We start from the raw sequence: 22,609 nt of genomic DNA, 5'->3' as shown, positions 1-22,609 counted from the left end.
TAAAGCTCAACATGTTTCTATAAATTAAAAACACAATACGTCCCTCCCCCCAAACCCTGTAGGGGAGAGAGCTCATTGCCCAGACAGGTGGGCACTCCTGAAACTGCAGGGAAGAAGAGACCTCCAGTACTGCCCACCCTACCCATATTCCTGGGCCAAGAGGAAACTGTATAGGGCCTCTGGGAACAGGAAGATAGGGGCACTCAAGCTGCAGGTCCCCTGCAGTCCAGACACCACCCAAATCTGTAGGGAACATGGTGATAGGAATACTCTCAGGGCCATCTCTCTGCAGTGTTTTTTTGCAAATCTCTTTTAACATGTTGACAGTCAGGAATATTAAGTCCTCCTGAATGGCAGACAAGAGGCTAGTCTTTTCTAAAGTTTTAATAAATTTTATAGTTCTCTTTAACCTTTATCCCTCTTACCTGCTGTCTGATCTGTTAACTGTAATGTGGAAGTTGAGGTTCCTGTGGCAAAATCTTTTTATTTCCTGCAAACTCTACTTACTTTGAGTTTGTCACTGCACCACTTACCCAACATGTTTCTTTTCACTTCTGTTGCCGGCTTCCTGGAACAATCCTGTCAGGAGCTCCTCATTTTCTGGTCTTGTTGGGACCTCAATTTGACAGTGCCTATGCAACCACAGAATCGAGAACAGGGCATAGGCCTGGGGGATTTAACAAAAGACAGGTCATTCATGTTATGAGAATGCCAAAGGTTTACTGAAGTTCACACATTATATACAGTCTTTACCCTTTGTGGAAAAACCTCAGAAGCACAGTGGAAAAACAAGTTTACATTCTCAGGATAAAAACAGGTGCATGGAAATTACAAAAACAAGGTTACTTTCTCAGGATAAAAACAGGAACTGACTCAATGGTCCCATCAGCCAAACAGCAAAGGCCATTCTACATGCATTAGCAAGAATCAGCAGCAGGTAAACATTGAGAAAGCCCAGGAGGGACTGACAGTCTCACCCTGTCTCTCTCTGTCTCTCTGTGTCTCTCTGTCTCTGTCTGTCTTTGTCTCTCTTTCTCTGTCTTTCTGTCTCTCTCTGTTTCTCTATCTCTGTCTCTCTCTCTCTCTCTTTCTGTGTGTGTGTGCGTGTGTGTGTGCGTGTGTGTGTGTGTGTGTGTGTGTGTGTGTGTGTGAGTGTGACCTGAATGTACAGATATGTAAGCATAGGTTTCTGGGTATATATGTGAATGACTTCAAGGAGTCTGGGAGGTTAACTATGATTGCAATCCATCTTATTTTGAGGCAATGTATCTACTTCTCAGGAAACTCCCTTAGGTTAACATTGACTATATTCTTGCTCCTGATTAGTCAATGAATATTCTGCTGATACCTGTTTTTGTTTAAATTAAGACAGTCATTATACTCTGTAAAGTTCCCCTGTTTGGAGAGACTGACCTAGGGTTAAAGAAAAGAGCTTAATAAAACATAGATACTGTGTACCATAAACATGCCAAAGGAATTTGCAAATTACTCTTTCTAACTCTATGAATAAGTAAGCTGGATTTGTAACGGGGATTGCACTGAATCTGTAAATTGCCTTCTGACAAAATGACTATTTTTACTATATTAATCCTGCCAATCTATGAGCAAGGGAGGTCTTTCCATATTATGAGATCTTTAATTTCTTTCTTCGGAGACTTGAAGTTCTTATCATATAGATTTTTACTTGCATGGTTTGTGTCACAATAAGGTATTTTATATTATATGAGACTATTATAAAGGGTGTCATTTCCCTAATTTCTTTCTGAGCCTGTTTAACCTTTGAGTAGAGGAAGGTTACTGATTTGATTGAGTTAATTTTATTCCCAGCCTTTTTGCTCAAGTTGTTTACAAGACTTTGTACTTTTCTGTTCGAATGGTTGGGTTCACATAAGTATACAATCTTATCATCTGCAAATAGTGATATTTTGACTACTTCCATTCCAATATGTATAATTTTGCCCTCATTTCTTCTGACAGCTCTGGGTAGGACTTAAGTTACTATATTGAATAAGTAGGGAGAGAGTAGGCAGCCTTGTCTAGTCTATGATTTTAGTGGGGTTGCTTCAAGTTTCTCTCCATTTAGTATAACCTTAGCCACTGGTTTGCTGTATACAGCTTTTATTATGTTTAAGTATGGACCTTGAATTCCTCATCTTTCTAGAACTTTAATCATGAACGGGTGTTTAATTTTTTTTCAAATGCTTTCTCACTGTCTAATGGAATGTTCATGCTCCTCTGCCCCCAGAGTTTGTTTATAAAGTGGATTACATTGATGCATTTCTATATATTGAACATCCCTGCATCCCTGGGATGAAGCCTACTTGATCATGATGGATGATCATGTTGATGTCTTCTTGGATTCAGTTTGCAAGAATTATATTGAGTATTTTTGCATTGATATTCATAAGGGAAGTTGGTCTGAAGTTCTCTCTCCTTGTTGGGTCTTTGTGTGGTTCAGGTATAAGAGTAATTGTGGCTTCATAGAAGTAATTAAGTAGTGCTTCTATATTTTCTATTTTGTGGAATAGTTTAGACAGTATTGGTATGAGGTCTTCATGAAGGTCTGATAGAATTCTGCACTTAACCTATCTGGTGCTGAGCTCCTTTTGATTGGGGAAATTTTAATAACTGCTTCTATTTTTGTAAAAGTTATGGAGTTAATTAGATGGTTTATCTGGTCCTGATTTAACTTTGGTACCTGATATTTGTCTAGAAAATTGTCTAACCCCTCAGATCTTCCAGTTTTGTTGAATATAGGCTTTTGTAATAGGATCTAATGATCTTTTTAATTTCCTCTGATTCTGCTCTTTTCTCTCTCTCTGTCTCTCTATGTCTCTCTCTGTCTCTCTCTGTCTCTGTCTCTCTCTCTCTCTCTTTTCTGATTTTATTAAATTGGGTACATTCTCTATACCCTCTGGTTAGTCTGGCTAAGTGTTTATCTATCTTTTTGGTTTTCTCCAAAACAAAACAAAACAAACAACAAAAAAATAAACCCAACCAACCAACCAAGCAAACAAACAAAAAAACTGAAAACAGCTCCTGGTTTTGTTCATTCATTGTACAGTCCTTTTTGGTGCTACTTGGTTGCTTTCAGCCCTGAATTGGATTATTTCTTGTCTTCTACACCTCTTGAGTGTATCTGCTTCCTTTTGTTCTAGAGATTTTAGGTGTGCTGTCACACTCCTAGTGGACGGTCTCTACTCTTTCTTTCTGGAGGCACTCAGAGCTATGATTTTCCTCTTAGCCACTGCTCTGATTGTGTCCTGTAAGTTTAGTATGCTGTGCCTTCATTTTCATTAAATTCTTTTTTAATTGGATTTTTTTATTACATTTCAAATGTTTTTTCATTTCTCGGTTTCCCAGACATAAGCTCCCTATCCACCTTTTTTTCTACAGGGGTGTTTTCCTCCCCATCCACACACAACTTTCTGCCTCTTGAACATTCTTCTGGACTGGGGGTCTAATCTTAGCAGGACTAGGACTTCTCCTTCCATTGGTGCTCAACAATGCCATCCTCTGCTACATATGAATTTAGAAGCATGGATAAGTTGATGCATAGTCTTTGTGTAGTACTTTAGTTACTGGGAGCTCTGGTTGGTTGGTATTGTTGTTCATACGGGGTTGGTAGACCCTTCAACTCTTTCACTCCTTTCTCTAATTCCATTAATGGGGGTCCTGTTCCCAGTTCTGTGGATTGCTGCTAGCATTCACATCTGTATTTGAGATACACACACACACACACAAACACACACACACACACACACACACACACACACACACACATGGCACATGTGGGGCAGGTCCTTAATTGCCATTAATTCAATCTCTGCTCCAAACTATGCCTCCATTTCCCCTCCTATGAATATTTTTGTTCCCCCTTTTAAGAACGAGTGGAGCATTTGCATTTCGATCATCCTTTTTCATGACGTCATTTGCTCTGTGAATTTTTTATTAGGTAATTCGAGCTATTGGACTAATATCCACTTATCACTGAGTGCATATCGTGTGTGTTTTTCTGTATTTGTCTTACCTCACTCAGGATTCTAAAGCGTATTTAAATTCTTTCTTTAATTCTTCCTTGACCAAGTTACCATTGAGATGAGCATTAATCAACTTCCCTGTATATGTGGGCTATCTCTAGTTTTTGTTGTTATTGAAGACCAGCCTTAGTCTGTGCTGAGCCAATATGATGCATGGGATTATATCAAAGTTCTTTTCTCAGTGGGACATGTTTTTGACCAATTATATGATCAAATTTGGAGCAGCTAATGTTAGGTGCTGACAATAAAGTATATTTTGTTTCAGGATGAAATGCTCTACAAATATCTCTTTAGTCCATTTGTTTCATAACATCTATCAATTTCTCTTTGTCTCTGTTTAATTTCTGTTTCAATGATATGTCCGTTAATGAGAGCAAGGTGTTGAAATCTCCTACTATTATTATGTGAGGTGCAATGTGTGCTTTGAGCTTTATTAAGATTTCTCTTATGAAGGTAGGTGGCCTTGTATTTGTACCATAGATTTTTTAGGATTGAGAGTTCATCTTGGTGATTTTTTTTTCCTTTGATGAATAAAACATGTCCTTCCTTATCTTTTTTGATAACTTTTGATTGAAAGTCGATTTTATTAGATATTAGAATGGCTACCCAAGCTTGTTTCTTTGGACCATTTGCTTGGAAATTTGTTTTCCAGCCTTTTCATCTCAGATAGTATCTTTCTTTGTCTCTGAGGTATGTTTCCTGTATGCAGCAAAATGCTGGGGCCTCTTTATGTATTTAATCTCTTATTCCATGTCTTTTTATTGGGGAATTGAGTCCATTTATGTTAAGAAATATTAAGGAATAGTGATTGTTCTTTCATGTTATTTTTATACTTGGAGGTGGAATTATGTTTGCATGTTTCTCTTCTTTTGGTGTCGTTGCAAGAAGATTACTTTCTTTCTTTTTCTAGAGTATAGTTTCACCCGTTGTGTTGGAGTTTTCCATCTATAATCCCTTGTAGTGCTGGTTTTGTAGAAAGATATTGTGTAAATTTGGTTTTGTCATGGAATATCTTGCTTTCTCCATCTGTGTTAATTGAGAGTTTTGCTGTGTATAGTAGACTGGGCTGGCATTTATGTTCTCATAGGGTTTTTATGAAATATGCCCAGGAACTTCTGGCTTTCATAGTCTCTGGTTAGATATCTGTTCTAATTCTTATAGATCTGCCTTTATATGTCACTTGACATTTTTTTCCCTTAATGCTTTTAATATTTGTTCTTTGTTTGTGCATTTGGTGTTTTGACTATTATGTGTCAGGAGTAATGTCTTTTCTCATCCAACTGTTTGGAGTTTGTAGGCACATCTCTCTCCTTAGTCTAGGGAAGTTATTTCTATAATTTTGTTGAAGATATTTACTGGTCCTTTAAGTTGAGAATCTTCACTCTCTTCTATACCTATTTCCTATGTTTCATACTCTCGTTATTTCCCAGATTTCCTGGATATTTTGTGCTAGGAACTTTTGCATTTTTACATTGTCTTTGGATGTTGTGTCGATGTTTTCTATGGTATCTTCTGGACCTGAGATTCTCTTGTATTCTGTTGGTGATGGTTCATCTATGACTCCTGTCTCTTCCCTAGCTTTTCAATATCCAGGGTTGTCTCCCTTTGTGTTTTTTTCTTATTATTATTATTGTTTTTATTCTCATTTTTAAATCCTGGATGGTGTTATCCATTTCCTTCACCTGTCTGGTTGTATTCTCCTGTAATTTTTTAAGAGTTTCTTTAAGGAATTTTTATGTTTCCTGTTTAAGGGCTTCTATTTGTTTATTTGTGTTGTTCTGTATTTCTTTAAGGGAGTTCTTTATGTCCTTCTTTAAGTCCTCCAACATCATCATAAAATGTGATTTTTATATCCAAATCTTGCTTTTCCTGTGTGTTTGGATATCATGTATTTGCTTTGGTTAGAAATCTGGGCTCTGATGATACAAAGTGGTCTTGATTTTATTGCTTGGGCTCCGGTGCTTGCCTCTCACCATCAGGTTGCCTTTGGTGCTGTCATTTTTTGCTGACTCTGAGAGTGGCTTAACCCTCCTGTAGGTCTGTGTGTCAGCACTCCTGTATACCTGCTTTCTTTTAGTCAGATCAGGGAACATACAACTCTGCTTTCAGGTTTGTAGTCACTCCTGGTGACTGACTTTCAACTCTTGGTGCAGGTAGACACCCGACAGGTCCTGTCCCTGACTGTTCCTAGGTCCTAATGCCCAGGTGGCAGAGATGTCATGAAGCAATTTCCTCATTTTTCAGAAAAATGGGCAGAAAGTATTTGTCTCCTCTGGTTTCTCAGGTGTATCCACACTTCACAGGGTCCAGTTCTTTCCCCCGAGACGTGATAGTAAATCCAAATCTTACTTTTTCAGTGTGTTGAGATATCCAGTATTTGTTTTTGTGGGAGAACTGGTGATGCCAAGTAATCTTGGTTTATTTTGCTTAGTTTACTGTGCTTGCCTGTCACCACCTGGTTGTCTCTGGTTTTAGCTGGTCTTGCTGTCTCTAACAGTGGCTTGACCCTCCTGAAATCTTGTGTTTTAGCACTCCTGGAGACCGGCTATCTCCTCGTAATATCCGGTACAGACAGCTGTGTCACAGGGCCAGCTCTGGGTGCAGGTAGAAACTGGAAGGATACTGTCTCTGATTGTTCCTGGGTTCCTGTGCCCTTAGGGCTTCAGGCAGGCCCCTTGGAGTAGAAGTTGTAGTCTTACCTCTGTGTCAAATATGTAATATCTCCTGGGGTCTGGCCTTCACGTCTGTGCACAGGCAGAGACAGGAAAGATCCTGTTCTTACTCTTCCTTGGTTCCTGTGTCCAGAGGGCTCTTTGCCTGTTCCTTTCTGACCAGGAATGTGAGCAGGAGTGGTGGTATCCCTTGAATTCTCAGGATTGTCCACATATCTAAGAGTCCATCTCTCTCCCCAATGGGATTTGCATACAGAGAGCTGTGGGATCATGACAGTTCTAGGTGCAGGCAAAAACTGGAAGTATACTATATATTTTCTTTTAGAAAATTAGGATAAGGTCCCAGAAATTTTGTTTCGTTACTTGTTTAATTTTCCTGGGGATGTGATGTGTCACTATGACTATGATTATGACAGAGATCATTATTATGCATAAAATAATGTAAAGAAGAATGGGTATATTTTAGCTCATAGATCAAGATTGCAGTTTACAACGGAGGAAAGGTAAGGAGGCAAGGAATTGCTCAGATACATCTTCCAGGGCAAATCTCCCATGCCTCACTCTATGACAGAATCCCTTCTGCCTCCTCTATGCATCTTCTATTGTAACTATTGTAGGTTTTTAATTGACATGTGTCACACATATACATTACATAAGGTATTCTCTCTATTCAATTACAGAAAAAAGAAAGACATAATTTATAATATGGAAAGCACAAACCATAGTTGAGGCTTAATGCTGCATCAAGGCATGAGCTTTAAAAGAGACTATGACTGGTCAAGATATCAGCACAGTTAAGAAAAGGCCCTCTACTCCACTTGGCGTAAAAGAAAGGGGATTCTCAGGGAAAAATCCCACCTGGACAAATTTGAAAATTGTGAGATGAAGTTGAATAATTTTACTTCTAGGACTTATTTGAATGAAAAAAGGAACAGTCTAATGTGATTCAAGATTTAAGACAATCAGCGGTCATTCTAATTTGGAATCTGGAGTTGGAAGTGTCTTCCATATAATATTTTCTTTTTGAAAAATGGAAAAATGCATGAGTGGTGGGATCACACATTGATGCCATAGCGCATGTGGCAAGGAAGGCAGGCCCCAGCATGGCAGAGAGTTGTGAAAAAGAGTGTCATGTAGATGTAAAAGTGAAGTCTGGTAAAAAAAAAAATGATTATTGGAGTTACCATTTTCATGGGGCATCTGCCTAGGATACCTGGACTCAGGGATTGCAATGAGCTTACTAGGAAGAGAATGTTCTAAGATACAAATCTTCAGTAGAGAACCATCTAAGCCAGTTGATAATACACATGTAACTAGAGTATTTAGTATGTAATTTGCTCAGGTTTGGTCATGGTTTGGCCCAGTATTTCCCCCATAATACCCCTATCCTTATCTTTTGTAATAATGATAAAGCTTCTGTAGGAAGTACACAACATTTTCTTTTTAAATATGGGGTTAGATTTAAGAGATTGCCTTCACTCTCAGGAGAGGATCTGAATTTTAAAACAGTGTTGAATCTGAGATAGTCTACGGAAGCTCAATGTATTTTGCACTGAAATATTACATTTGGTCCATTAGAATGAAAGTATACAATGTGGTGGTTTGAATGAGAGATGCTTGATAGACATAGGGTGATTCTTTAGTAACTCTGTTTAGAGCAGTTATAGATCCTTTAGGAGGTAGAGAATTGTTAGATGGATTATGTCACTGGGAATGATCACTAAGAGTTTACTATGAATCTTTCAATTATCTACACATCTCTCCCACAACATTTATGTCAACAAATTATTCTTTCTATAAGTTGTTTTTAGTTATGTTGTAAATAATTCCCCTAATATTCAAACTTTTATTCCTCATTGCCTTTCTTTAGCAATAAATTATCTTGAGAGGTGTTTATATATAGAAGCAGATATTTATTGAAAAATACTTATTGATATCCCATTCATGATATTGTTATCCATATGATAGTGAGATTTAGCAATGAGCCAATATTTTGGGAGCATCTATGTGTCTATGAGCATACCTCTTTCATGTTCTGGAAGTAAGTTCAATGAACACTTTGATTTATTGTGTTATAAATTAGGTCAATTGTTATTTTGAAGCTCCCAGTTCTTATAGATGAACAAATATTTGTTGCCCCAGAGAAAGATAACCTAACGAACGAGGTAGTTTATGATGAATTGATGTTATGGAGTAATGCCAATTTGGCATGGTAGAAATTTTATCATCTTTGAATAAAAGATTTTATGAATATGAATAACTGACCAACATAAGACTGATTTTTTTTTATTTCTGTGTATGAATAAAACAAGGGTCTTAAAAACCTTAACTGAGGTCCAAATACTCATTATATATTGACTGCTAAATAGCTGCAAGAAATCTAGACACAGCTATACAATCTCATTCAACGCTAGCATATATGGAGACAAAAATGTTAATGGAGAGGGAAGCCACCACCTATACATCCAAACTCTAGTAGATTTTTCACAATACAGCTGTTTGAGGATGACCCGCATGCTGATAAGAGTTTTTCCTTTCTCTTAAAAGTTATATCAAAATATTAACTGCTTTAGCAAGATAGTCTATTATTATTATTATTATTATCATTATTATTATTATTATTATTATTATTATTATTATTATTATTATAATAAGTAGTAGTAGTAGTAAGTAGGAACAATAGTAGTAGTAATCACTTTGCATTCTGCAATTGCCTCTCCTCCTGCTAAGTCCCTCACAACATCGTTCCCCCCCATCTCCCAATTCTCTGGAAGAATGGGCAACCTCCTGGGAATTCTCCCAGTCCTGCACATCTCTGTTGGGTTAGGTGCTCCCTCTCTCACTGTGGCCAGATATGGCAGTCCAGCTTGAAGAACTTATTCTACTGATAGACAACAGGTTCTGTAATAGCCTCCTACTCCATTTGTTTAGAATCCACATGAAGACCAAATTGTACATGTGCTGCTTGTAAAGCATAGGTCCAGCACATGCATGTGCTTTTGTTGGTGATTCAGTCCCTCATATCCCTAAGAGTTCAGGTAATTGATTCTGATGGCTCTGCTGTGGGCTTCCTATCACCTTCAGGACTCACAATTTTCCTCCCTCCTCTTTTAAAAGAGTCCACTTGTTTTACTGTGTGCATTATCTTTGGTTCCAGATGCTCGGAAGAGTTGCTCAAAAGATAGCCATGCTAGAGTCCTGTGTGAAAGCATAGAGGTATCAATAATAGTGTTAGGGATTGGTGTTTGCACATGGGATGTGTTTCAAATTGTCCCAATTATTGGGTGGCATTTCCTGAATTTCTTGTGTAAATAATAAATTTTGCTTGAAAAAATTATGGGTGTTTTTGTGACCATATTACTCCACTGAGGTTCCTACCTGCCTACAGGAAATGATTTCCAATGCTGTGAGTCACGGCTAAGTTCCCTGCAATTGATTATTTGGCACTTCCCTATCACAGGTCTCTGTTTTGTCCTGGAGATACCCTTTAGCTCCCTATCAGTGCCACTTGTAAGTTTCTATTAATTCTCAAAGCCATCTGGACATTTCTCCTGCTCCTTTCCATTCTGTCTGAGGTAGCCCAGACTCCCTCTCCCCCAAAAAGGCAAGCATGATATGTACTCACTTATAAGTGCGTATCAACAATAAAGTTCAGGATACCCAAGTTATGATACGCAAACCTACAGAAGTTAAAACAAGAAGTAAGAAAGACACAATTGAGGATGCTAGAATCTCACATTGAAAGAATAATAAAATAGTCTTAAGAGGCAGATGGAATGAGGAATTGGGTAGAAATGGAATTGAGGAACAGAAAGGGAAGTCAGGAGCATGGTAGACTTAAATAGAACTTTTTCCTTTTGTCACCCATTATTATTCATGTCTCCCTAGAAATAGCCGCACAACACTTAGAAAACAAGGAATATTGAGGGTCAGAGGTCTTGATGAAAGACATTTATTTTCAAAATGCAACTCAGAACAATGGAGAAATTATTAAACAACTAAATCTTGCAAAGCATAACAATGCTTCACTTAACACTGAACAAGAATGGAGTAGACAGGGCCACATACCTGACTGCTGTGTAGTGAATAGATATAATAGGATAAGAACCTGAAGGTGAACTTTGAAGTTTTGGAGCACTGTGTTCACTTTAGATGAAGCCTCCAAAGAGAGATGAAGAGAAGGAAGACTAAGAGATAGGTCCCAAAACATATGACTCAGATTTTCCAACACTGGGCCTTAGGGCCTCCAAAACCTGACACTAGTGCTATCACACTATGACACACTGTGGTATGCTCACAGAAAAGGGGCTATCATGATTGGTCTGTAAAAGACCCAACAAGCAACTGAGTCAGATACAGATAGTTTCATCCAACCAATGGACAGAAGCTGTTGACCCTTGTGGTTGAATTAGGGAAAAGCTGGAAGAGGCTAAGGAGGAGAGCAGCTGTGTAGGAAGACCTGCTCACTGCTGTGAGTATTCTATAAATGTCAAGCTACTCTAAGATAAAAATATCCCTTAGGTAAAAAAAAAAAATGACGGAGAATAGATGTACTTGGGTGAATTAGTAATGAATAATACTCAGGTGCTATTATAAAATTAATCCTTCATTACATTTTTATCAGAGTGATGATGTCAAGAGAATATGAATTTGCATAGCTATTGTGAAAGAAGTGAGGTGAGCAATAATGTGTTTAGTGGAACTCTGCTGTATTTCTTAGGAAGAAGCCATCCTTAAACAAAAAGTACAACACTTTATAATACAACATTTGCTTGTATATACAGGGACTGGCTCAGCACATTTATAGTATTTACATGCTGATTATTTTAAAGATCCATGTTCAGCATTTTCAGACTGGAGTGATTTTTTTTTTCCTGTTTATACTCTTCCACTAAGAGATGTGTTTGATGTTAGATGCAGATCAAGCAAAATGAGTTTAACAAAAAAGATTCTCCCTTCCCTAGAAGAGATGAGTGAATTCTCAAAAGAACAGGTACTTAAATTGGCATTTTGTATCACAAAAACTGCAGAAAAGAAATTTAGTATGTATTGCAAAGAAAATTGTAACTCAACAGAAGCAATTTCAATAATAAAACTACTTTTTCAGGGTGAGTTTTCAGCCACCATTCTTTAAATTTTAGTAAGTCAAGTCATTGTTTCTTTTTCAAGTGTGAAAATAGAGCCTTGAAGAGTAACTTGTAACTCCAATTTTCACTGCATACCTTCAATTATGAAAAGTATGAAACTATAATATTATTATTGAATAATTAGCAATCATTACAAGTGAAAATCATTATTATATGTAAAATTATATTACATATAAAATAATAGTTTCTGGTATAATTACAAATATATATGTTCAATTATTATTGAAATGGGATCACATGTACACCAGGCTAGTTCCAATTTTTCTATGTAATTTCTATGTAACCGAGGATAATCTTTTTGTTGTAAAAATATAAAAATAATATACGTATTGTTGTCTTTTACCTCAGTAGGTCCTGCACCGCAGTGCCCCAAGATATCTGCTAGATATATTGGTGGAAACACATCCCAGCCGCATACTTTCCTAAACTCAAACCCTCACATAAAAGAACACACAACACAATAATCTTAGATCCAATTAATAAGATATAATTGCCCCCTTAAACATACTAAGCCTGATACCATCCATCTCTTAGGAACATTGATAACAACCTGTAAATACACAGATCATAATCTTTTTTTTTCTCCATCTTTATTAACGGGTATTTCTTATTTACATTTCAATTGTTGTTCCCTTTCCCGATTTCCAGGCAATATCCCCCTAACCCCTCCCCTCCCCTTCTATATGGGTGTTCCCCTCCCCATCCTCCCTCCATTACCGCCCTCCCCCCAACAATCACGTTGACTGGAGGTTCAGTCTTAGCAGGACCAAGGGCTTCCCCTTCCACTGGTGCTCTTACTAGGCTATTCATTGCTACCTATGAGGTCAGAGTCCAGGGTCAGTCCATGTGTAGTCTTTAGGTAGTGGCTTAGTCCCTGGAAGCTCTGGTTTGTTGGCATTGTTGTTCATAGAAAACCATTTTCTATCCATTTGCCCCTAATTGATGTCTTTCCTTGATGATGAAATACATTTTTTTTTTTTTTTTGGATCTCGCTTGCTAGTCTGTCATCTTACTAGAGAATTGAGGCCATCAATATTGAGTTACTAATGAACAGTAATTATTTAAAAGCTTTGTAAGCCATCAAATAGCATTCCTCGTTGGCCTTTATTTCAGTTTCTGCTTCCAGGTTTCCTGCTTTGGATTTCTTCACAGAATTTCCTCAGTGACAAGGAACCCTTTTCTCCCGATGTTGCTTTTGCTCATGGTGTTTATTATGGTAATAGAAAGCAAAGTAGAACATTATTGTAGGGTTGGTTTGTCTATTTAGAATCTTTTATGTTTCCACATGAATTTTTAGATTTCTTCCCCTTTGCTTTGTGAAAATTATCATCAGCATTTTCATGGAGATTGTGGTCCATTCACAATATCGATTTGGCCAATCCATGAGCATGGAAGATTTTTCTGTTTTCCATTGTCTCATTCATTTGTGGTATCTCATCTATTCTTTTTTTCCAACATAACATTTTTACTGATTCTCTGGGAGCTGCATATCATGCATCCCAATCCCAGTCCCTTCCCAGTCCTTGCATGTCCTCCCTCCCTTGTGAGCCCCCCAAAAGAAGTAAAAAAAATTAAAAAAAGAAAGACAAACAAACAAACAACATAAAACAAATCCACTTTATGTTATCTATGTATCACTGGAACGTGGCCAATGTCTCCGTGCCTGACCCTTAAATAGAACTGAGTCCTTTCCCTCCCATCCCTTTGTCAGAATCCATCAATCCTGGAGAGCTACACTTCTTCAGCATCTCCCTTACACTTTTAACGAGTTCTTTGGTGGCTTCTTTCTAGGCTGTTACTTTTTGGAGGGTAAGGGTTGTCACCAAAGCCTCCTATGTCCCTCTTTCTCAACTGTGTGTCTGCAGTCATCAGTATCATGGCAAAAGTAGTCTTCTTCTTTTTCATGGTCAGTGTGGGAGCATGGATCGTGGGCCTCTACATGGTTTCTGGCAAGAGAACATACTGTGAACACGGGCCTCTGACCCAGACAAGGCCCTCTGAGCCAGCAAGGATACAGACAACACAGTGGCTTCAGGTGGCAGCACAGGCCACCCACAATAATATGGCCCTCCCTCCCCTTGGCAACATAGCCTATGGACGTGGCTTCAGGCTATGGCACAGACCAGCAACTTCTGCATGGCCAGGGCAGGGTAATTTGTGTGTGGGTGCCTGCCCGCCTGCCTGCCTGCTTGCCTGCCTGCCTGCCTGGTTCTTATTGTAAAAGTTTACATTGTAAAAGTCTTTCACTTCCTTGGTGAGGTTTATTCCTAAGTATCATATCATATTGTAGCATGCCCTCTCCTATCCTATGCTATCCTTCATCGGCCTTTAGAATGCTAGGATTTCACCTCCTTTCACACCCAGTACTGTTTGTTTTTGTGTTTTGTATGTTTTTTTCCAGTTTTTCAAGATGATGTCTTGCTGTGTAGCTCTGGATGGATTGAAACTCATTAATGTCGGCTCTGATCTTGAATTTGTGGTAATCGTCCTGTTACTGTTTGCCAAGTATTGGGAGCGTAGGCATGTGCCACTGGTCAAAATATTGTTTTAATGGGATAGGAATATAGCTAAATAAATGGAAAAAAAATCACATATATCCCTTGTTTTAGATCATAATCTTAACAGCACCTTCCATATTGTCCTGCCACGGCTTCTCCCTCTCTTTCCCTCCTGTCTCTCTCTTTCTCCTCTAGTCTCCTCCTCTTCCTTCAAACTTCTCTCCTGCCCATCCTTCCTTCTCTTCTAATGATAAGCCTACTTCTATCCTGTACCTGCCCTTCACCTGTTCATTATCAATTCAGTGGGAAGGTTCTGGTGAAGTCACCTGATTCCTGAGTATGTGACTAGGCAGCTGTCCTTGGGGCAGTGGAATTAGAATCAAAATAAAGATAACTTCACGGCAAACCACAACATAAGCGTAAACACCTGATTCCTAAGACTATACCTCATAATTGTTGGAATTAGAGATTTGTACTATCATGCCCAGCATTTTATTCAATGTTATATTTCTGTAAAGAGAAACATGGAACCTCTTTAAAATGAAAACATTTAATTTTCCTTACAGTTTAAGACGTTTAGCCTATTATCCTCATGGCAGAAAGCGTGCTGGCACAGAGATGTATATGATTGCTGAACTTATACATCTGAATTGACAGTCACTAGGAAGAGAAAGTCACTGGAATTCAACTGAACTATTAAAAGCTGAAATTCCATCCCAGTGACATATTTCCTCCAACAAGTTCACATTTGCTAATCTCTGTAAAGAAATACCACACACTCCACACACTTATACCGAGCATTCAAATACAAACAGGTAGAGGCCATTCCTATTCAAATCTCTATATCCAGCTGTGGACATCATTCAATAAGAGGTTATGTGAGCAAGTGATCTTCCTGGACATGGCCCACCATCCAACAGAGATACAATGGATGAGTTCTGTTGTGGTACAACCTGAGAGTCTTTGTTACAGGATTGCTTCTTGCTACTTATGTGCTTTCTCATGTTTGTCATTGCTATTCTCCTAATTTATTTGACATTTTGTGAGTAGACACGAAGAGACCCTCACTGCCTACAACATGGTGTGAATGCTTCATGTGGGACAGTCCCACTCTTTTGGTCAATTTTCTGAAAGACCAATATGAGGTTCATACCTCTTGAGGTAATTATATCTAGATCAATTATTGATTTTATGCAATTTGTGATTTTAATTATGTAGTTTTATGATGTTATCTTGGTTTACATAATTTAGTGAAGTTAGGGTAGTAGAAAGAATTTATAACATTAGGAAATTAGAACAGTTGATAGTAAGTTTTAAGTTTGAATCAAAAATAAAGTGTGTTCCTTCATGATAGAATGGCAAAGGGTGCTTGAATCAGAGAAGTCACTATAGTGAGCATTCATGCTTCAGAAGTATGCAACTGAAGAGATATCCAGTATTTGCAATACTGGGCTTTTATGTACGGTAACAAACTTTCCAAAAACTTGTGCTGTAACTCTATCCATAATTATTAGTGTATCAAGTACATATGTAGATAGGAAAGTCCATGTAGGATTTATATTCATCTATCATCTGCCTGTATGTCTATCTATTCATGTATCTGTCTATGTGTATAACTACAATTTATTTTATTCACCCATTGTAGGTAATTGTGTAAGTATTTAGGTAGGTAGATATGTGTTCATGTGGAACAAAGTCCATGTGGCCATCCAAAAAGTACTTTTGGGAGTTGGTTCACTCCTTCAACAATGTAGGTTCCTGGGATGGAACTTAAGGCATTAGGTTTGTTGGGAAGTATCTTTATACATTAAGCTGTCATCCCATGTGTCTAGTATATACAACACTTTAAAGTCTCTGAAATCTTTATAAATGAATATCTTGTTTCCACTCAACACTTAGTTCCCCACCAAAAGTCCCTGTCTCAGTGGATAGGTTGGCACTGAAACATTCTGGAGATAAACAAGCACTATCATATTTTTCAGGCCTAGTTAGTATGCCCTTCAAGATGACTCTGCAATTTTTCTACTGTTACAGCATTGATTCACTTCATGGATTGTTTAATAGGTTGGGTGTGTTTCAGACATGGAAGATCCTATTCAGTGAACCTGTTCCTATGACTAGGGAACCTGGGAAATTTTCCAAAGCTTTTAAAGAGAGGGAGCCCACAGAGTTCCTTAGCTGAACTGAGAATATGCTCTTAGAAACAATATGGCATGTCGGTTTGGAACCTTCATAAATACCATTTGAATAGTCAAAGGAAACCAGAGTTTGAACCTAACCTGACTATTCTAATTCCCCTAAGATAGGATTATTTTTTCCTACAAATGCCTTTTACAATAAGACAACAAATACACATGGGAGCTCATTTTCAGAGTCTGGTCCATTCTCTTGAACTCACAGGCTTCAAATATCTGAGCTAGAATCATTTGTCTTTTGTTATGACATTATTCTGATTAAGGCATTTTTTTCACTTCTTATAATATGTTATTACTTATGACTCAGATAGACTTTCAGTATTCCCATATTATGTTTCTGTGCACAAATACATCACCTGTTCTTTAGAATGAGCATTTGAGGTTATTTGCTTCTGTTCATTACTGCTGCCTAGCTTTTCCATGTTGTGTCTTGTGGTAAAACATTTTCTGTGAGCCTTTAGCGTATCTTAATAGTGTAAAATTTACTGTGTGTTCTATCCACTTATTATATATGTTCTCTTTTCACAAATTGTCCCTATGGGAATTGTAATTATACAATTAAACACCTACCAGGTAGTACAGTTAATAAAATAAACTTCATTCCCGCTGTCAATGATATTTCAAATCCTTTTTAATCTTCAACTTGCTTGGGTATCATGAATTTGAAAGATTTAAGAAAATTTATTGAACAAAGGAAATAAAATGTCTCAATTTCTCCTCTCACTTAAATAAGATCATATCAGGCAACCTAAAGACGAAATTACCGTAATGGTATATGTCATGAAAACATCAAAGGAAGATTTGAATGAAAAAAATTAAAGAATAAATAAATAAGTGTCAAAACAGTGTGTTGACCTTGAAAGAATGACTGTCCAAGGTCTGCTTCACAGCTCTTTCATTGGTTTTGGCTGCATTTTCCTGTCCACATCTTCCGAGACTGCCTCACTGGGTCCTGGTAGGTTGACAACAATTCAACTCTCTGGAGCCTTCCTGATCTTGTAAATCTGTTTGTTTCTGCTTCTTCCAATTTTAATTAATTGTGTAGAAAGCTTTGTCAAAATTGTGAGGTTTCCTACTTAGAAGAGTTCATATTGATGGGAATGGTGTGGGATGATATTTCAGCAGTGTGTATCCCAGGATTTTTATTGAGCCCTGCATAGATGAATTGAGAATGGTAGTAATAATGCAGATCTTTCTAAAAGTGATAATTTTCAGTAAAGACATACACTACTCTCCAAAAGATTCTGGATTTACAGAGTTAAAGAAATAATTCAGAAATACCTATGAAGTCTTTTTTTTAAGAGTTTTGACTAATAAGACTTACAAGAGAAAAGTAACATAAAATGCAGAGGAACTTAGCAATATGCATTTTTACATTATCTATTTATCTATCTACCCATCATTCTACATATCATATGTCATTATTAACTATCTTTCCATCTATCTCTCGACCTACCATCTATTTATCTATGTAGTTTATGTTTCTGTCGTGACATATATGTAGATGTCAGAAGATAACCTGAAAAACTTGGCTTTCTCTTTCCTTTCTGTATGTCCTTGGAATCAAAACCATGTCATCAGGTTTGGTGACAGAAGCTTTGAAATGGTAAGTCATTTTGCCGGCCCCAGTCCACATATGTCATAGATCATGGATATCATATATACCTTTCATTGACATCAGAGGGAATCACCTACATAAGGCACCAAAGAAAGTAAGCCCTATAAAATGAACATGGCTCTGTTGCTCACACAAAGATAATTACTTTGGGACAACTGAAGTCCTGAGGGAAAGGCTGTGAATAAAGGGGCAGAAAATGTCTTTCAGGAAATAATAAGAAAAGTTTATTACAACGTCATAAATGTATAGTGTGTGTGTTTTTGTTCACATGTGTGACCATACATGTGAGGGAGCATATGTATGTAGAGGACCAGGAATTGTAGTATTTTTATTGTTCAGTGACAAAAGCTTCTAAATTTAACTAAATTCCAGCCACTCCAGGCTAATCTAACAACCTAAGCCACTAAGTCATCATTTCCATTGGATCACATGTCTTCCAAACATTGATACTACAGAAGGTTTTGGATACTCAGTGTTTGAGTACATTCTTGAACTTCAAAGACCAGTTCTTATGATGTCATGACACAGACTTCATGCACTGTGGCATTTTTTCATCTATCCTATTCAATGACACTTATGAACACAGATTAATGAAACTGAATGAACCTTATTCTTACTAAAACAAAAAGAAAACACCAAGGCACACTACCATCACATTTTTAAAGAATCTAGGGAAGAGAAAGTCCTTTAAATGGCTTTCAGAAAAAAATGTAATTGACACGCAATTTAGCAAAAACAATTAGCAATTTATGGATGGGGATGAAATTTATCATTTTCTCCTATACACAGATTCCAGAGAAATGAAGATACCTCATAAAGGATTCCACATAATGATAGACTCAATTCATCAAGAAAATGCAACATCCTCAGAGTAGTGTTTTAAATATGCTTGAACTCCAGAGACTCGTAGATTTGAATGCTTGGCCATTGGAGAGTGATTGCGTTAGAAAATATATTCTTTTTAGACTAAGCGTGGCATTGGAGGAAATCTTTCTCTGTGGGAGCGGGCTTTGAGGGCTTCTAGTGATCAAGCTTTCCCCTGTATATGAAGGGAGTTTCTTCGTGGCTGTCTGTGGATCAATATGTAGAAATCTCAGCTCTTTCTACAGAACTATGTCTTCCTAGATGTTTCCATACTTTCTGACTAAACCTCTGAAACTGTAAGCTAGCCCAAATTTTTTCCTTTAAAATGTTCCCATAGCCATGATGTCTCTTTATTTTCTGTTAGTCCCTAAGACACTAAGTGTTCTATCTTCCAGTAAAGGAGTGTGAAATAATTAATGCAAAGCTAAGAAGTTAATGTCATGGGCAAAGACAGCTACTATTAAAGTTGCAAACTTGAAGACCTTTTTCTTGGTAATTATAATAGAAGTTGACAAAAAATCTGTGACACTGTAAAAAACTTTTACACTGATCTCATACACCAGGGCTCAATAGGTCAATGGACTGTTCCACAGATACAGCTTAGTTGAAAAATAGAATGACACACGTTTGATAAAAGTATTACTATGTTGTCATACATCAGGTCACAATATGAGCCTCTACCTTCCAAATGTGCAAAATCTTGTTAAGATTCACAAAATTTACACAGAAATAACAAGCAGAAGTTTATTTAAAAATTTCAAACAAACCTATGGAATCCCATCAACATAATTTAAATCAATTGATGTCATGAAGAAATCAGGAGGGTTTTTAGGGACTTTGAGTTAAATAAAGGACAAAAGTGAAATATATCAAACTTATTTAGATATCACAAAAGCAATATTTATAGCCTTAAAAGTGTGTTTAAGAATGGAATATTTATTTGGGGGGGGGCTGGAGAGATTGCTCAGAATTTCAGAATACTTTTGCTCTTGCAGAGAATTGAGATTCGGTACATAGCCTCAACTGACTGAAACAATCCTTAACTACAGTCTCAGGGGTTATGATACTGTCATTAGACTTCCTTTGCCACCAGGCAGGCATGTAGTATACTTACATGCATACATAAAGGCAATGAGATCATATACATAAAATGTTTTTTATAAAAGAAAAAAATACATTTTTAGTTTGTCTATGTTTATACCAGAAGAAGCTAGCAATATATAAACAACCAAATGTTGAAAATTGGGCCTGAAGAGATGACTAAATGCTTACGAGCACATCTTGTTCTGAAAAAGTAGGGCATGTTGTCCCAACTCAAGAATCTCACAATTCCTTGTTTCAAGAGATCCTTCTTGGATACTCTTCATATAGAGCATATGTGCACATATCCTTGCTCACATCCCCCCTCCAGACACAAAAAAATAAAATGAATACTTTAAAAGGTAAAATACTAAGTCTGAGGAGGAAATTTTTAAGAAAGGCACAAAAATATCAAAAAAGTGATTAAACAAAACGCTTTTTGTGTGTGTGTGAGACAGGATCCAATGAAGCATAGGATATCCTCATACTTCTCTCTAATAGAAGATGACCTGGAAATTATTTTCCTCCTCTTTCTATTTCATGAAAGGGGACATTGTAGTTGCATGACTCTAATGTGATTTAGTTGATATCTGAGTCTTCATGCATGTTATATGTCAACTCTTCCTACTGAGCCACATCCCTAACCAGACAAAAATGTACCATTTTTTACACTCCAGTCATTGCCTTCCTCCTGGTTCACACTCCTATATTTCCTTGTCCTCCTTCCCATTCTCCTTCCACTTATATTTAAAAGGATGTCTGTGCCTCTACCAGAACTCTCTACTCCCAGGATCCTCTAGTATCTCAAGGGTTTGGTACATCTTCTCCCAGTGAGGCCAGACCAGGCAGTCTTGTGGAGTATTTGTGTTGGTGGCCTTAGACCAGCTCATATATACTGCCTGGTTAGTGGCTCAGTGTCTGAGAGATATAAATGGTCCAGGTTAGTTGAGACTGCTCATCTTCCTATGGGGTGGTTCAATTCCTCATCTTCTTTCACCTTTTCCCTAATTCAACCACAGGGTTCCCAATTTCAGTCCCATGGCTGGGTGTATGCATTTTTGTCTGTCTCAGTTAGCTGCTTTTGGGTTCTCTCAGAGTACAGCCATGCAAAGTATCTGTCTATAAGCATATCAAAGCACCAGCAATAGTGTCAAGCCTTGTAACTTTCCCTTGAAATGAATCAAAATTTGGGCCGATCACTGGACTGCCTTTCCCTCAGGCATTTTGCCACTTAGTTCCTGCAGTTCTTTTGGCTAGGGAAGATTCTTTGTCAGAGCATTTGATTGTGGGATGACAAACATATACTTCATGTCCTGTTTACCCATTAGAGATGAACTTTACAAACTCTACAGGTTACCTTTCCCCATTGTTGTACAATTCATCTAAGTCTCTCCCTTAAAATTCGGAGAGTCTTGTACCTCCCAGGGCTATAATACTTTGTACAGTGTCCCCATACAACCCACCCCTCATGGTTACATATTGCCATCAATTCTGCTTGCCCATAGGGCTTCTTTTCTGTCCAATTAATCAGGTTCCTCTTTTCCCTTTCCCTCCCTTTCCCAACCAGGTTCCTCCCTCCCTCTACTTCCCATGATTATTTTAGTCTGCCTCCCAAGTAGAACTGATGCTTTTTCACTTGGGTTTTTCTGCTCTTTAACCTTTTTGAGTTCTGTTGATTGTATCCTGGGTATTCTATACTATTTTGGCTAATATCTAATTATTAGTGAGTATGTATCATGCATATCCTTTTTGGTCTGAGTTACCTCATTCAGGATGCTATGTTTTAGTTGAATCAATTTGCTTGTAAAACTTGAAGTCTTCATTCTTACTAGCTGAATAATACATTGTATAAAAGAACTATATTTTCTGTATCTACTCTTCCATTGTGTGAAATCTGGGTTCTTTCCAGATTCCGGCTATCACACATAAGTACTCTATGACCATAGTGAAGGACATACCCATGTGGTATGTTGGGGCATAGTTTGGGTATATGCCCATTGGTGGAATACCTGGGTCTTCAGGTAGATCTATTTACAAGTTTCTGAGTAACCTCCCACTTGATTTCTAAAGTTCTTGTACCACTTTGCAAACCTATGAGTAAAGGAAGGATATACTGTCTCCAAATTTTACTGTCAATTGATTTATTTTTTATCTCAACCATTCCGATTGGTATAAAGTAGAATCTCAGCATCATTTTTATTTGCATTGCTGTAATGACTAAAGGCTTTGAACATTTCTTTATGTGGTTGTTGGCTATTTGAGATTCCTTTCTTGTGAATTCTCTGTTTAGTTCTACATGATATTTTTATTGGGATTTTGGAGGTTAGCTTCTTGAGTTCTTCATGTATTTTGCACATTAGCCCAGTATGAAATGTAGGATTAATGAAGACTTTTTGACAATCTGCAGGATGCCAGTTTGTACTATTGACAATGTCCTTTTCTTCTTCACCAAACATGAAGTGTCCATAAGAGTGTGGGTTTATTTTTTGGTCTTT

The sequence above is a fragment of the Rattus norvegicus genome, chromosome 13, assembly GCF_036323735.1.
Source record: "Rattus norvegicus strain BN/NHsdMcwi chromosome 13, GRCr8, whole genome shotgun sequence".
NCBI lineage: Eukaryota > Metazoa > Chordata > Mammalia > Rodentia > Muridae > Rattus > Rattus norvegicus.
This window is presented reverse-complemented; position numbering follows the sequence as displayed.